The 17,070-nt window shown below is 48.4% G+C and overlaps 1 protein-coding gene across 4 annotated transcripts in view; it reads right to left on the minus strand.

The window, feature by feature from the left end:
* DAG1 (dystroglycan 1) overlaps nt 1-17,070 on the minus strand; it is a 48,314-nt gene that overhangs the window by 16,603 nt on the left and 14,641 nt on the right. The window contains exon 1 of one of the 4 annotated variants that reach the window (XM_015641223.3): nt 16,241-16,332. The exons of the other annotated variants lie outside the window; for them this stretch is intronic. The gene's annotated coding sequence lies outside the window, so the exon portion shown is untranslated. Of the gene's footprint in view, nt 1-16,240; nt 16,333-17,070 lie in introns of those variants that run through there. 4 annotated transcript variants of the gene reach the window in all.

Genomic DNA, 17,070 nt, shown 5'->3' on the forward strand with positions numbered 1-17,070 from the left:
CTACAGGATCCACAAGGCAGATACCCGATCTGACCGCTGCTCTGTGGAGAACCTGTCTCAAGTGAAAGGCAGAAGAGACAGCAGAGGCAGGATAACATTGCTGGGAACCACAAGACAGATGGGAGGATGGCTGGTAAGAAGGTCAGTGCCACAAAAAAGCCCACTCCCTGCTCCTCTTGTGCTTCCCGCTGTCTGAGCTGACTGGGAGGGGAAAGTACCAGATGAAACAAGTAAGGCAAAGCTAGGCTCTTCCCAAAGGCAAAGAAACACAGACCCACAGTATCTGCTGAGTTGGAAGGGACCCATCAGGTTGATCAAGTCTAACTCTTGGTGCTACACAAGATATCCCAAGAATCCCACCAAGCCTAAGAGCTCTGCCCAAGTGCTTCTTGAGTTCTGTCAGCTTTGAGGCTGTGACCATTCCTGGGGGAGCCCATTCAGTTCCCCATCACCCTCTGGGTGAAAAACCACCAGCACAGGATGGTCTTCACCCAGAGAGAGGTGCCTGAGCTGCTTCTCCAGATTTTATCCTCAGGAAGTGGCTGCTGGATAAGGACAAGTCACAATCCCTATAGGGCACATCTCTCCTACCTGTGCGGTCAGAGGAGGATCTGACACATTGGAGTTGATTTGAGATGAGCACAGAGTCATCTCAGCAGGTAAATGAGTACCACAGTAGATGTCTGGTGGAGAATATTCAACAGGCCATGTGAATGAGCTACAGAGATGATGCAGACACCTGCAAGAGGTCCTGAGGCAGTCACTGCTCATCATAATGGGAAATCAGGGGACTCTTTGTCCCTGCACTGTGCCTTAAAAAGCTGAAAGAACGAGCTGAAAGAACTACCTTCTCCCTCCATGGAGCCTGGCCACTGCAGTGATGATGCCTTGTCCATGAGCTGCTTTTCCTGAAACCTGCTCATTGGAAAGTCCTGATGTGTATGGCAAGCACGGGCAGGATCAGACACTTGTAGCTGGGGCAGGAATGTGGCAGCAGCCCCATGGCTGCCATGGGGCTGAGATGCTATCAAGGAAATGTGTCTGTTTCTCTCTGCTGCATTGAGTATTTACACTTGAGCAGAGGACAGACACCCCAGACAGCCAGACACACACAGTGTACAACTGCACGTGGCTGTAAAAACACCTGGAGAGGTGTTTCAGGCCAGTCCCTCCCTGTCACACTGCAGTGGAGCTTGTGCATGAGCATGGTACAGCTCTGTGCTGCTCAGCCAAATGACGTGATCCAACCTGAGGCGTTTTTGTTGGATGGAGAGGAACATTTGGGCAGAAAGAAGCTGGTTCTTGATATCTGTGGTGAGCAGGAGAGGAAGATGAAGTCATCACCTATTTCAGAAACACTTATCAAAGCAGTCAACAAACACTGCCCAATATATGCCCAGCAACTGGCCATTATGTGACACGTGCAGGTTGCAAATTCAGAGCTTCATTTTAGAGAAACTACAGAAGAACAGGCCCAGCATATAGGAGTGGAACACACAGGATAGGAGGAATTCAGTGGCTGATAACAAAGAACAAACAGAAGAGCTGAGAACAAACTTGCGCCACCAAAAAAAAAACCTCTTAACAGCTCCACCTCACCACACAATGGACAGAAGCTGAAACACTGCCAGCCTCTCACAGTGTGTGAAGGAGGAAAAGCAGGGTGGTTCCAGCTATCAGCAGAGCTTCACAAGGCATTGCCGTGCAGTGCTGAGGTTCACATGGACTGCCAATGCGAGGTGGAATACTTTTTGGGATAGGAGATCCCCTGCCTAAAGCCAGTAGTGCTGCTCTACAAGTCTACTAGCCACCAGCACTGTGGGTCTGGATACAGCTGCACAGGAGTGAACCTGCAGCAAGGCTGGAACGAGCACTGGGGACCTGCCTGGTGCCTCTGGTTTGAGAGCCCACACCACCTCATGTGGCACTACCATGGGCACAACCCTGACTCAACTGAGAAACCATCCCAGCTGTATTTGGAAAAAGCCAGTGTTCTGCATCATTGTCCATGACCGGTGAGTGGCACAGAACTGGAGCTCCCCAGGAGCAAAAACCTCAGTGCTTCACACAGTTTCCCACAAATTCAAAACAGGGCCAAAACCCAAACACAGATGGAATTCTACAGGTGGTTTTCTGCTGATCTCTGGGAAGCATAAGGCCATAGAGCTGACTGACTTAGACAGCACTTCCCAGTTATGAGGGAAGGCCAGACCACCCCAGCTTCTCTACATGGCACTGTGCTCCTCCTTCCAGCAGGATCTGCACTGCCCAGTTTCGCAGAACAAACACAAAGGTTCAGGTTAGTCCTGAATTTCAGGATGTTTCCTTCTGTCTGATCTTCTGAAAGAACCGACTTTTTCTTTATTCTCCTGCTTCTGTGAGAGCTCTTTTGGTCTCAAGTTCAAGCCTTCTGAGTGTTGGATGAAACATCAAAGTCAGTATCAACATCTGCTTCAGTCCTAACACTTGCTGCATGTGCCAAGGTTGATTCCTGATCTCCAGTGCCAAACCCCCTCACAGAGCCACGGAACTGGGCCTGCTTGGTGAAGTTATGATGCTGCATTTGATATGATGCTGACTTGTCAAGGCAATGCTGGAATTTGCTCCCTCTCCATGCAGCTATGAGACCTGCTGATGCGGTAAGGACACGCTGTACCTTCATTATCCAGGAACGCTGAACAGCACAGGCAGAAGATGGGACTGAAAGGAAGGACTGCAAGCAGGACAAAGTAGCTACTCCCAGCCATGCATTTTCCCAGAGACCTCTCCTTCTGCCCATCACAGACCCAGGAGTATGAGGCCAGGAGAAGCATCCCAGCCAGAGAAAGGTGGCTGTCCTAGAAATGACTCTTCCTCTGTGGCTGATTACGACAGCACTTCAGCAAGAACCAGTGAAAGTGAAGTCTCTGTCCAGCTGCATCTAATCCAATTGCTCAAGCACACAATCACATCACTGGGCTGCGGTAATTAATCACCCCCAGCATATTAATGCCACTGAGCCGAGCGTGCGGAAAGCTCAAGTAACCGCCTTGCAACTCTTGACTCTGGTTAAGAAGGTATTTTAGGAGTTAGGAGGAATCCCACTTACCTGATTGCTTATTTACCAATATCCTCATTAAAGAGAGCATTAAACAAGTGGCCTTTCTCTAAGGAAGCAAACTCGGATAAAAAGACTTGGTGCAACTTTGCAGAGCAGAGCTATTGTCTCTGCAAAGATCTCCCGTGCGTGTTTCCACAGGAGGATCTCTGGGCAAGTCCCGTCAGCTATCGCACGCCTGCGAGTCAAGGCAGCGAGCAGCAGGAATGATGAAATCCAGCGTCCCTGGCCAGGCACACAAAGATGGCACTCTGCCGGACGTGCTCCCCGCTCCAAAACACGACAGCAGGCACCCCCGGTGCCAGCCTGGCGGCACGGCCGGGCAGAGGCGGCCGGTGCTCCGTGCACGTCTGCGCTGTGCTGAAGGAGTGCGGGCAGGAGGGACAAACAGCTCGGGGGCAGTGAGTCTGGGCACAGCAGCCCATCACCAAGTTATGAACTAACAGTCTCTTCGAGCCCAAGAGCATGCTAGCCTGCAAGCCTGGCATGTAGTACGTACAAAGAACACCCTGGAGCGTGAAATTTAGGAAACAGTCAGAGTTTCTGTGCCTGCCCTGCTCCGGACGTACCCTGAAACAAAGGCAGCAGCCCTTCCAACAGACTATGTTAAAGGCTATGGGAAGTGCAGCAAATGCCTCTGGGGGTTATTTCCAACCTCAGTGGCTTCTGCCATGTACATTCACAGACGACCCCAGTTCCAAATGCTGCTGCACATGGATGAGCTACAAACAGGGAGGTACAACAGAACAATCACACACAAAATGGTCACACACAGACTCAGGGCAGGCATCTGCCACAAGGGAACAGGCCAGGAAGAGGACAGAAGATTCACCACCAGATATAGCTCCCCACTCCACAACGCTCAGAGTGATGGCATCCTGTCCTACACAACACTAACCAGGTGTCTCTAGAGATGGTGGCCTTACACAGAGACAGGAGGACAAGCTCATGCAGTTTCTGGCTTAATGCTACATTCACAGCTGCCTGCTCAAAGCCAAGTCTGCACCAAAACCAAAGCAGCAGCAGCTCATGATCAGAGGTAGAACCCTGAGAGACGTGGCTAAGTGGGGAGCCCCAGATCAGTGCTCCTGAGGCCCTTGGAGCCCCTTCCACCCTCTCCCCACCACAGCCATCAATAGCTGGGCACCCCAGACACCATCAGCTCAGGAGGTAACGACCAAGCTGTACTCAATTCCTCACCCTAAAACATTTCAACATGGTGTGCCCACCGTGTATTGTCACCACATTAAACGTGGTGAAGGTGCCCAGAAGTAACAACCAGCCCAAAGGACATATGCACAAAGAGAGCTGCTTTTTTCATCCTCATCCCTTCTTGTATTTCTGCGCTGCTCATCTCTAGCACATCTGGTGCCAGTAACAGGAAACCCTGACGCCAAAAAACAACCTAGGGGAAAAAAACAAACTCAAACCCAAAACAGCAGTACTAAAAATGTGTGCTGGGCAGGGAAATAAGCAGCACTCCTGCTGATGGGGAACTCGCCTGCAAACTGTCACCAGCTTGTTGCTTTCAAGTCCCAGAGGCCACAGGCAGTTTTGTGACACTTGTGCAGGAAGTGGTCACCACCATCAACACCTTACAGCAGTTTTTATTCTGCTAGAGCAAGCACTGAGATATTTAACTTTCCTGTAGCTGAGAGGAAGCTTTCTGCTCCGTTCATTACCATTCTGTGAGAGTGAGAAAAGGTGCAAAGAGCCTAGTTTTTCTTTTTGCTCCTGTATTGCATCTGTTTGTCCAGAAGCTGGGCTACTACACTGCCCTCCCCAACTGGGGACTCCATTCCCAGAAAACCTTCTTTTTCTGGAAGAGGAAAGCACTGAGGATATGCTCCTGTAAGCACTTCAGCAAGTGCTGTGTGCAGGGGAGGAAGCAGCCTGGCAGTCCCAAAAACCCCCAGCCAGGGCACTCCTGCTGAGGTACGTGCAAGGGGCACTGCAGAGCAGCAGCAGAAGCACGAAGGACACCAGATCCCTTTTGGCAGCTGGAGCATGTTTTTTCTTTCCTGCAGAGCACATTTCCTCTGCAAGATGCTGTGGGCAAGACTTGTTCTGGAGGCAGTACCTTCCCCAGCCTCCTGCAGCCCTGGGGAGGGATGAGTATGGTACCCACAAGTGCCTCTTGACCACGCACTTCCATGCTGACAGCTCTGCTGTTTGAAGACCATCTGGATGTCCCCCTGCTCATCCACCCTGCTGGACTGGCCCCTTGCAGGCTCTGTGTGCCACGTGCCCTGTCTCGAGTGTCCGCTGTGCCTGACCCGCGGCAGTGACCGGCAGCTGCAGATTTTGGCTAGGCAACACTCCTGACTCTTTGATGAAAGTTTCAGCAACCACAATCAATCCCTTCCTCCACTTTGTTATTCCCAGACAGCCAACTCAGATCGTATCTTCAAGTGCATTCAGTTGAAAGGAAACTCAGATATTATCTTCCCAAGTATTTAGAAGGCCTCAGAGATCTTTTTTCCCCTGTAATTACAAACATTACAGCCAGGTAGAACTGCCATTTGCTTGCTGCCAGCAGCCAGGAAAAATTAGGATATAAACATCCACCAACAAGCCAAAGCAGAGGGACAGCTTCAACAATGCCACCCCACACCTCTTGCATCCTGTGAGCCGGGCCCATCTCAAGGGAAAGCTGGCAGAGAAAAGTGATGGGAATCAAAGGTATAAAATGGATCCTTCCTGAAAGAAGATGGAAGAGATCAAAGTGGGATGCACTGGGGCACCAGGGAGATGGGAAACAAGAATCCATGCTCTCCTCTAATAAAAGGACCAGAAGCCAAACTAACACAAACAAAATGGGTTTTCTTAAGGATCCAGTGGGGTCATGAACATGAGTGCTTAAACTTCACGTGGGTTTAAAGAAAAAAAAAAGGGGTGGGGCAGACAATTTTATAGAAGGCAGAGTTACCAAGGCAGCATTTCTGGCTCAAGCAGCACTTGATCCCAGGACAGCATTCAGGGAAATGATGACTCGCATTCCTCTCCAGGCATCTTCTCCTGGCTGTTATTGGAAAGGGCATATAGGCTAAATATACAGCTGCAGCAGGGCAGAGCAAAGGTCTGTTTGCCTCAGGGCATGCACTGTAATGTGGCTTTGGCTTCACTCCTGTTTCCAGTGCACAGCCAGCCAGAGCAAGTCCCTAAAAACTCTGCTTATAACTCCTGGTTTTGTCTGAAAACAGAGGGACAGTGTGTAAAAATCCTAATATTTAATTCTGTGTTTAAGGGAATGTAAGCTAAAGGTAGTACTGAAATCCACAGGAAATTAAACTAGAAAAGTTTATGGAAAAAAAAGAAAAAAGATGTGGCTAAAATTTCCTTCCATACAAATGCCATAAAAATGCATATTTTGAAGATAAACACAACAGATGTGTGTATATATATCTATATACACAAGCACACACATGCAAAAATGTTTTATAAGTTCCTACGGTTTAATAAAAACCAGAACTCAGGCACCAAGATAAAACAGGGAGTTTTGACTCCAACTTTCTCTTTAATAAGGAAAGTCTTGTATCATGCTGAATTTCTCACTCATTCTGCAGTGAAGACCTTAGCAACACAGCAAAGCATTTTAGCAGAAGCCATCCTATCCTGCAGGAGAGCTGGGACAGAGGACACCAAGCTGAGGCACCGGGAGACAAGGCAAGAAAGCACATGGACACAAGAAGTAAAACACAAGATGTAATTTTTTTAAATGTGAGGACTACGAGGCATCAGGGCCTGACCTTGTGTTCCTGAGCAGGCAGGTTGTTCCCCAGCAAGTGCCAAAGGACATGTGCAGGAGCAGCTGGTGTGACAGTCACCACTGTGTGTCCTGTCCCCCGGTATCATTCACCAGCCACCAGCTGTTCTGAGTCTAATTCACACCCGTTAATGACCTTTGATAGAAGTCACCGAGCTGGAAAGTGGGTTTCTATCAAAGAGGAGGTTTCTGCTGCTTCAGAAACACGTTTAAACCAAGCCACCATCACTAACAGGTGCAGCCTTTCCTCTGCCCCTTGCTCCAAAGGGACAAAACCATCCACAATTCTCCAGCAGCACTTGAAATCTCAGCCTGGAAAAACACTCCCTCCCTTAAGCTGCTCAGCTGTACCTTGTAGGAGATGTTCTTTACAGCTGTAGTCATGAGCACTGAAACCATCGAGGCTAAAAAGATTTACATCTCTTGCTTGATTTCTTAATTGAATTAAAGGCTGAACAAAACCCCTCATGAGCTTTCAGAGAATCTACATGGAAGAGAAACAACGAATATCCTAATTGGAGAGGAAGCTTCCACTGGACATTCTGTCTTAACAAGTACTAAAGATTCCTTACAAAAAGACAAAGACCCTGAGGGATAAACTCCTAGGTCAGGCAAGGCAGGAAATCAGGAGTTTCAGAGTACATTGCACATTGAATGGGTCACACAGAGGAGAGAGGTGAGATTCAGTGTCATTTTAGCCAAAGCTCTTCTACCCACCAGTTGTCTATTTTTTTAATATTTAATTTAAATAAATAAGGTACAAAATCCCCTCTGCCAAATTAGCAAGCAGAAACTACCAGAGGGGTGAAAGACACACTGACAGACAGGGCAGTTCTGCAAATCACCTTCTTAGGAAACTTGATCAAACTTTCAAATAATGTTCTGAAGGAAACCCTTCTGAGGCTGCACCTCTGGCCTTACACTCGAGTCAGAAGGTTCATGGCAGGACCCTTGCCTGTGCTTTGACACATTTTTTTTCATCACTAGAACAAGTATTGAGCCTCCCATGGACACGCTGGCACTGTGGCCACCAGGCAAGCACTGGCTTTGTTAATGGTACTGAAGCAGGAGCACCCAAGCGTGGGCAGCTTGAGCAGGGGATCCTCCAGTGCCAGGAACACACAGCCTGAGGGCTGCAGGCACAAAACCCAAATCTGAAAAGAAGAAAGTGTTGGTGGAGGTTTCAGAATCACCTCAAAATGCTGTTTGGCTGGAGTGCTTTGTGGAGATACGACCACATTCCAAGGGTTTATAATCAAATTCTGTGTATTCCACAAAATTCCTCTGATAATGAAGTATTTCTAGCAGGTCCTTGGAAGTGCTTAAGCACTATCATTTCCTACAGGTTGGTGTCACAGTGCCAGGACTGAGGCACTAAGCAGAGGAACGGAGGCAAAACTTTGGATCTCTCCCCTACCTGCTGCTATCAAGGGGAGGCAAAGCACCAAGAGCTGACATTAAGCGGAGACAGGAACCAAGGAAAGCAACAGCAACAAAAAGCCATTTTCAGGACTTCAGCTGTGTATGCAGCAGTATTTATGTTCTTTGTGGCAGCGTAACTAAGGGCAGGCACATTCTGTTTAGAAACATCCCACCATTCCATCAGCTTTACCACCCCACCCTGCAACTCCAAGCCAAGGCATTAAGATTCAACTTCATGGAGTTTCTCAGCCCTCAGATTTATTTCTCAGCTAGCAAGACTGCCACAGCTCTTCATTTAAATATATTTACCCCCCAGTGACTAATGCAGGGTAGCCAGGACATCAGCTGTGGACCTCCAACTTTTAATGTTTCTCATGAAAACTGTTCTAAATGCTTCTTGGCAGAAGGAGATATAAATGTTCCAACTTTAACCATCAACCATAAAATGGGAAAGATGCAAAATGAAGCAGCATTGCTCCCATGTCACAGAGGCAGAGAAAACTTCTGGAGGAAGAATTAACTCCCTAAAGATCAGCAGCTTCCAGCTGGGCAACACACTCTTTTAAACCAGCAAAAATTCAGGAGTCACTAAAAGCCATCAAATGAATAACCTCTTCCTGCAGGTGCACATTTTTAGAGATGCCTTCTTTTCCTGGAGACTAAGACTGAAGGGCTGGACTGCTTCAGTGACATTCTCTGCTCCTCACAGTCACCTCTGGCCCAAGCTGGCCACCCTTTCCTTCAAAGGGCAAGTCCAAAAGCAAGAGATGTCCAAGAGCACAAGCTTACCAAGGCAGAAGGACAGTGCATGGCTTCACAGGTCCATCTCCTTCCCAGATACTCTGGTGCTGGAAGAGTGGTTTAAATTACAAAGCAAAGATGAACACCTTAAAAGACCAGACACTAACAGAGCCTGCATCACATTCCTGCTGCATTAATTTCACTGCATTATATTTGAACTAAATTATGTTGTTTAACTGCACCGTGTAATTATAAAATAACCCTCATCTGATTTTGACCATGGCCTCAATGGCTTCAGCCAGGAGCAGGGAAGACTGGAGCTGCTCATCATACGTCCACTGGCGCAGAGATGGCTCCAGCTTTTCTCCCCACCCTGCTCTGGAATTGAGAAATCAAGAGACAAGTTCAATTATTTCAAGGCGAGACCAGACTTATTCACTGCAGTGAGTATCAGTGAGATTTAGGTTTTTTTTTAAACACTAACATTCTGCCCCATCCATACAGATAACAGGACACATTCAGCCATAGCTGAAGCTCATTCCTTAAACCAGGAATGATGCATTCAGGATCTGGGCAAAAAGAGCCAGAGAAACAACTCTGACAGCACAAAGCCAAGTTAACTAAATACTGTGCAGGGTAACCTGCTCCTCTCTCCCACAAATCAGTTCCAAGGGTTGCTCGGAGCAATCCCCCTGCAGCAATTCCAAAATAAACATCCTGCCATTCCCTGATCCCAAATTCCACAGACAAAAAAGTCCAAAGGACTTAAAAATAGGATCAAACTGTCCTGCTCAGACACCAGACAAGTTATTCAAAAGTGGGACCCAAGGACAAACTGGGTAAAGAACATTCACAGGAGAAAGGGGAGACAGAGAGACTGCAATGACAAGGCAAGGAAAACTTACGTTTTTCTTCTGTAAGCAGCCACAGACCCTGTGCAGTGTAACACATTTGCAACAGTTAACTAGCTGGCACCGTATCTGGTATCAGACCTCAAAAAATGGCCCTGAGGTTTAGCCACAGCAGAAAAAATCCAGTAATTTTTCCCTCCTCCATCTTGTACAGGTCAGAGACGTTGAAAGCAACATCTGAATGTTTATGAGGAAAAAACCCCTCTAAATTACAGTGTATTTCAAATACTGTGAGCACAGGCTGCATCCCTCTATTTTGACTTGCAATGTAATTTTTACACAGAAGACCAAAGCTGCTTGCCCAGCCCGCTGACACTGTGTCCCACAGCTCCCTAGGTGACAGTCTGGATGGCTGTGAAGGGACAGCAGCACAGACTCACAGATGCACACTGACATGCAGATGGCAGCAGCTGTGGCAACTGAAGTGAGCAGATTAAAATATGAATTTAAGTTAAAGAGAAAAATGGAATAAGATGGGGCAGATCCTGTATTGACTTCTTTCTGCAAAGAAACACTGTGGAGCATGGGATGACTCCTTCTGCAAGAATCCCAAGAATGGGGGCAAAGTCATCAGAGCTCCAATGTATGCCCTAGGAAAACAGAGTCAGATGCCATTTTGAGGCAACAAGGAAAATTAAACCAGCACTCAGCTGGGTTTTGTAATACTTTGATCCTCTCTGAGCCAAGCATCACCTTTTCTTGCTCACTGTGTGTTCTCTGGACACCCAAAAAGCACTCTCCCCTTCACATCTTAGCCAAGTTAGATGTACTTGACTGTGCAACCCTTTGTAACAGCAGTGCCCCTTTTTCCACTACTTGGAGCTCTGCTCTCACAGAACCACCCTCTCTGCCTTGGGGCAGCCAGAAGAGAGCAGAACCCAGCCCCAGTCTGTGCTGATGACCTCGGCAGAGAAATGACAACAGCCCCACTTCCCAGCCAACAGCCACCCACAACAGTCCTAAGCCTTCCCCAAGCTTGTAACAGCAGACAAACGCATCTGTCCCTTAATCACTTCTGAATCCACCCCCCCAGATCACTCTCACTTTGATTTCGGCTCAACACTCTTCTGACCTTCATCACTAATGCCATGTCCAAAACCCAGTAATTAGTTTAAGAGGGTATCCCGTTACTTAGCACCCACTGGACTATCCTTGCTGTTCTCACAGTCACATTCCAATGGCTGCACCTATATCCTGAAACACTTCCCAGAAAAACCTGAGGGCTCACTGCTCTCAAACAGCACAGGAGAACATAAACAGTTTAGCAAGAGCATATGGGCTCTATGGAGAGAGATGCACAAGCACCACAGGAAAAAAGGCAGTCTTGGAGCTGCAGGGAGGCTGTGGAGCTCTGAAGGTGTGTTCAGCTTGCCTTTGCTTTACAGAGCTGCTGCAGATGTGGGGAAACAATTAAACTGCTTATCACAGTACATCCCATTCAGGTTCCAGAGCTGGAGAGCAATTCCCATCCCCAGGTGGCAAGCACAGCAATTAGGTACCCAACAACATGCACCAAAGCTTTGCTTATGTTAACTCCAGTGGTTATACAGTATTTCCTTGGCTCACTGTCTTTGATGGATTTTTGGTTCAGGGATGAGATCAGGTAAGTCCTGCAGGACCTTGGTGCACCTTGCACAGTGTTTGGAGGGTGGAGAATGGCCCAGATGTAGGCAGGGAACTTAAAAGTATTTCACCACCAAGTATATTGAGCCAGCTACAAAGCCTGGTCACAATCCCCATTTCCTCATGTGGAGGGGCTGGGCTTAAAGTTCAAAAACCTAATTACACCACGGCCAGGATCTCTACAACAGCCCACCTCTGAAGAGCAACTCTGGATTGGCCTCTTCTGAGCTTCATAATGCATTGTAGGGGGAAAAGTGGTTTTAGCAGCTCAGTCCATCCCTTATAAAGCAGAAATGCTATGCCAAAAATAACCTGGCTTACTAGTTACAGTCACCAAGCACTCACTCAGCAGGTCTCTGATCAGGGACCACACTGTCCACACTGCAGCATCACCACTGTCAACTGCTCAGAGCAAAGAAATCCAGGTTACAGATCACACACAATCAAAAAACACTTTCAAAAGTAATGATGATGCCTCCTACTGCAGGCAGCAGCAGCCAGACTGCCTCTCACTTATTCCTCAAGACCTTATGTCAGCCAGGAGCTTTGCTCACTGTTATACACTGAGCCTAAACCCCCCTCTCCCAACAGAGTATGATGCTGCTCTAGGTAACAAAGGCAACACCAAAAACCTCAAGGCTGCAAATAATGAGTTAAAAAGTCAGAATACCTGAGAATTAAGGCTGTCCGTGAGCTGGTCCCAGCAAGTACCACAGTTTACTGCTTTTCCCCACCTCTGCTCCAGCTTCTATCTGCCTTTGAGACAGGCGAGCCCATCACCCATCCATGACTGTCAGCAAGCAGCCCAGGAGAGACTGGATCCTGCTCCCAGCACTGGGATAGTGGGAGAGGCAGCACCTCCCTCCCATTCTGATTCAGTCCCTCTGGCCCCGGGCTGGAGGAGGTCCTGGATGGACAGGATCTATGAAAACCAGTCTACAAAGCACTGGTGGACTGGGAGCCTTGCAGACGCCTGTAACCTGATAAGATCCATGAGATACAGGGCATTTTTGCTGCGAGGGGAGATGGCACATCTACTGCAATCAGAGCCCCGGGCTGCCAACCTCCAGTGCAGCCTTTGTGCCACCCAAGCACCTCTCAATGCGAGCAGTTAGGGGCTGTTTGGTTTTTAAATACTGACAAAATAAAACTTCAAAAAAGAAATCTTTTAACTCTTGTAAACGGCCGAACTGCTTCTGCTGAGAAGCTGAAACAAAACCCGAGGCAGGGACACAGCATGGAAATTCGGGATGGGAAATTCCAGTGCGAGCAGTTAAGTTCAAGAGTTAAATTGGACTCCAGTCTCTGCGGCAGGTAGTGTGATGGGTGTCACCCAGACACCGCTGCACCCTGCACAGGCAAAACTGTCCCAGCAGCTAAAGCAGGCCACCCCACACCCAGAGCGTGAGCCTGGATCCGCTCCAAATGGGAGCTGATTTGGGAAAATCGCTGCAAGTGGGAGGCAGCTCGTCGGGAATGTGCTGCTCCCTGTGCCCAGCCCCGGCACAGCCCCCGCTCGGCGGGCACACGGCTCCATGGGAACGCGGCTCACCCGCTGCCAGCGGGGCCAGGCCAAGGTGCTCCAGGCAGGATACACTCAGGTACTGCTGGGAATGCCACAATGGGACAGCAATCGTTGTTTCATCTGCTGTTAAACTGCTCGAAAAGCTGAAAGCAGCACCTCCCAACACAAGCCCCCTTTAGCCAAGGTGGTGCCCTGTGAGCAGAGTTTGAAAAGAGCATTTTGCTGCTGGAAAAATTAATGTTTCTGAGATCTTTATTGTGTCCTACTCCTGCCTGCTCCCTTTTTCTCACTGTGCTTATTCCTTGGGAAAGCTATTTCTTTCTTCCACTGCTCTTTCACAAAACCAAGCAACAATCTGAAGAAAAACTGATAAGAAGGCTTGGGGCAGATGTGCCTTCATTTTTCTTAAAGATAACTATCTACATCAGCAACGTCCCTACAAAGGCAAATCTCTGCAAACTGGAGCTGGGTGCGTGGAGCACTGCAAACAACAGCAAGATCCACAGCAGCTGAAGTAGCCAGGGAAAATACCTGCAAGCCATGGAAAGGAGAGGTCTAATGACATTATCTGCAAGCCTATGGCTTATCCCGAGCTTTGCAAGGACCAGGGCACAGAAATGGAAGGCATCCGAAGCACTGGCATAACACGTGAATTCTGACACAAGCACAGCAGCCTGAATGAAAGCTTGGAGGGAAAAGCATCCATAATGTCGTTTGTGACGGCAGGTTTGCTCTGCTTGTAACATACACTGCCAACACTCCCGGGAAAGCTGCTTAGAGATCAACAGATAAAGGCTTTTTGCCGCTCAGCCTGTTATTTCATGTAAATCGGGTTGCCCTGCTACAAAGAGGCATTTCCATATGAAGTGAAAGGTGCTCAAAAAATCGGGAGCAGTCACGCCAAGCCATGGCTCAATCTCTCTGAACCCCTGATGACCAGAAGATCCTGCTCCCCTTTTCACAGGTCCAGAACTGCAATCCAGAGTGCCAGTCTTCTCACTCAAAAATGATCTCCTCAAAGCACCACCTCCTTAAAATAGGGTTTTTCCACTGAAATAACTCCAGACTCCTCTGAGATATGAAGTCATGTTTTGAAAAGCAACAGTGCAGAAAATTCAATTAACTAATCGAGTCTGTCTTCTGCTTGGGCACCACGGAAGCAAGACTTCCCAAATCCCATCCCTGAGATGTGGCATGTTATTGATGAGGTGTGCTGCTGCTGCAACCCTTCCAGTGTGATTTACTGGGTCTGCCCCTGCCCTCCCCTTCTTCTGGCCTCCTGGAGCAGGGAGCCCTGCACCAAGCATGGCATGCTCCAGAAAACTGGGAAATATACCCTGCTCTTAACTTGAACCTCAGTAGAGGCTGGAGGGAGTTGGAGAGGACAGGAGTAAACCAAGCTGGAGGCAAACAGTAGCTCTTTAGAGGAATAAACCACTCATCAGCCTGTCGTGATTGATAAGTACATCTGCCAGTCCCCACCTGCTGTTCACATTCCTGGCATTTCTTTCTGCAGCATTTTTTCCCCAACTGCTGCAGAGGACATTTAAAGGAAGGGAAACAGGCCCCAGCTTAAACAAAATGAGATATTGGGCCAGTTTTCTTGCATCATATCGGGCAATCTGCTGAAGGGGTTTATTGCAGGAGCCCTTGCAGATTCAGAAACTTGTAATGGGTGCTACGTGCTCACCTTTGCTCTTTCCTGCCATCATACCTCTATTAAATTCCTGGCAGACAAAGCAGGAGGCTCCAAAAAAGTCTCTGCAGCCTCCAACCACACAGCCAAAGTAATTTTCTGCACTGGTCAACCACTCCCTAGAACACAGGGGAGATACTCCTCTACACCAACTCCTCCAAAACAGAGACAGCTCTGCTGCTTTCCCTGCAGCTGATGAGCACAGGCAGCAGGGAGAGCAGGCAGGACAGCTCTTAGGAGCAGCAGTAAATACTGCTGAGAGGGCAGCAGCAGGAGTTTCAGTTCTGGTTTTCAGTGCTGCATGTGGGCTAGGAGTTTCTCCTTCTCATCATTAGTTTTAACATGGTGAGAAGGTGATGGAAAATAAACCGGTACAATTATAGCAGAGGGTGGAACATGAGCCTGCTTGTTGTCAGAATAGGAAAAAGCAGCTCTGAGGAGCCCTTAAGAGATTCAGTGTCTTAAGTTCCCAACCTCTCTGTCAAACTAGATCAAAATTAGCTATTAGGATCAAGTTTATTAGAGCACATATCCATACTGAAATCCGATCAGGCTGGTTGCTGCAGGGAGCCAAGGCAAAGTTGCATTTCTGGAGCTCGGGTGCCCCAGCACCCATCTGAAGCGATTTCCCTTCACCAAAAAATGAACTTGGACACAACTGCAAACAAATCTATGAGGTTTTACGTATTTGCAGTCTTTGGGGAAGGAGGGAGGAGGCAGCAGGAAACAATTGCAGCTTTCCCCACGCCTGGAAGAGTAGCAAAATGTGAACAAAGTTTTTATTTCAGCCTAGGGTGGATATTTCCATGGCAGGCAACACCACTCCTTAGGGCAGAGAGCACAGCAGAGCCTTTATAAATCAGGAAGAGTGCGATACAAAATCTGACTGACCCCGGACACTCCTGGGGAACAGCCCAATCCCGAGAGCTGTGGCTCAGAAAGGACACCCCAAACCCTGGGAGCACCAGCCACTCCTCTGCAGATAGCTTTGGAGCCTATTTCCCAAGGCTGCCACACTCACTCACATGAAGGAGCCCAAAGTTAGTGGTGGTGAGGAGAAGGGGAGGGCAAGCCAGGGGTGAGCAGCGTTTGATTAGTCGGCTAATGCGTGCAGCTGTCCTCCGGTTTTACGGCCCATGGAGGAAATTTAAACAGGAACTTTCTATAAATTAACTGCCCATAAAATGAGCATGTTTTCTCAGTGCACCAGAAGGTCGGGAAAGGTCTGCTCAGCCCCCCGTTCCCAGGACACGGCCAACAGCCTCCACAGTTGCTGTTTCTCTTTCTGAAGCATGAGAACGTGAATTCAGCCCGTGCAGCAGCGAGCTGGCAAAAGCATGCTCACAGAGCAATCAGAGTCATTCTCCATTCACAGTAAACTAATAATTTATCTTTCCCCTAAAATCCCCAATGCAATCCAGATGTCTAAGTAGTCTTTGTCCCAGAAAACAAACTATACCATGGCCTCGGAGAGACAGCTCCGGCTCCGCTTGCCAAAGTCCTTGCAAGGCTGTTTATTCTGCGGGAGTGACACACACATCGATTTCAGCTCCTGCCAGGCCTCGAAGCTGCAAGCGATAAGGTGGTTATAGACACTCTACCCCAAGCCTTCTGGTTTCCTCTTCATCAAGAGGATTATTTAAGAATTGCCCTTAGGGATATTCTGTTGAAAAAAATGCACCTGACATGTTCCCAGTTTTGAGGAAATCAGGAGGATGGGAAAAGCCAGGGTGAAGCCAATGCAGCAAACACGGGAAATAAAAGAAATAAAGGGAATTACTCAAGGGTGCATGAGGAGGACAAGTGTGTGTGGTCACCCTGAGCCATGGGAAGACAGGCCCTGCCACTGAGGACCCTGGGAAGGGCTGTTTCAGCAGGAGACAGGCTGGATCAGCCCAGGAAAGGAAGAATGAGGCATTTGGCAGAAGGGTTGAATTCCTCTGGCAACAAAGGTTAAGTGCACAGCTGCACCTGTCCTGGGGAAAGGGACCCATGCCAGGTGGGGAAGGAGATCACAGCCCCCCCAGCATCCTGCTCTGGGACTGTCAGGAAAGAGCAGCAAGTTTCCTGTGGTGGGGGGCTCAGCACAGAGCTCTTCTGTCACACTGGCTCTCCCAACCTGCTGGCAGCAGCCGTGGGCTGCAGCACGCCAGGGAAAGGCTGTCCAAAACACCTATGGAAATGTTCGGAAGAGTTCAAAATAGAGTTTGGAAAACAAACGCTGACCAGCCACACAACTCTTCCAGGAATATATTAAGTGTTAGTGTAGTTACATTCCAGTCCCTGAGT

This window comes from Parus major, chromosome 12 (genome assembly GCF_001522545.3).
Source record: "Parus major isolate Abel chromosome 12, Parus_major1.1, whole genome shotgun sequence".
NCBI lineage: Eukaryota > Metazoa > Chordata > Aves > Passeriformes > Paridae > Parus > Parus major.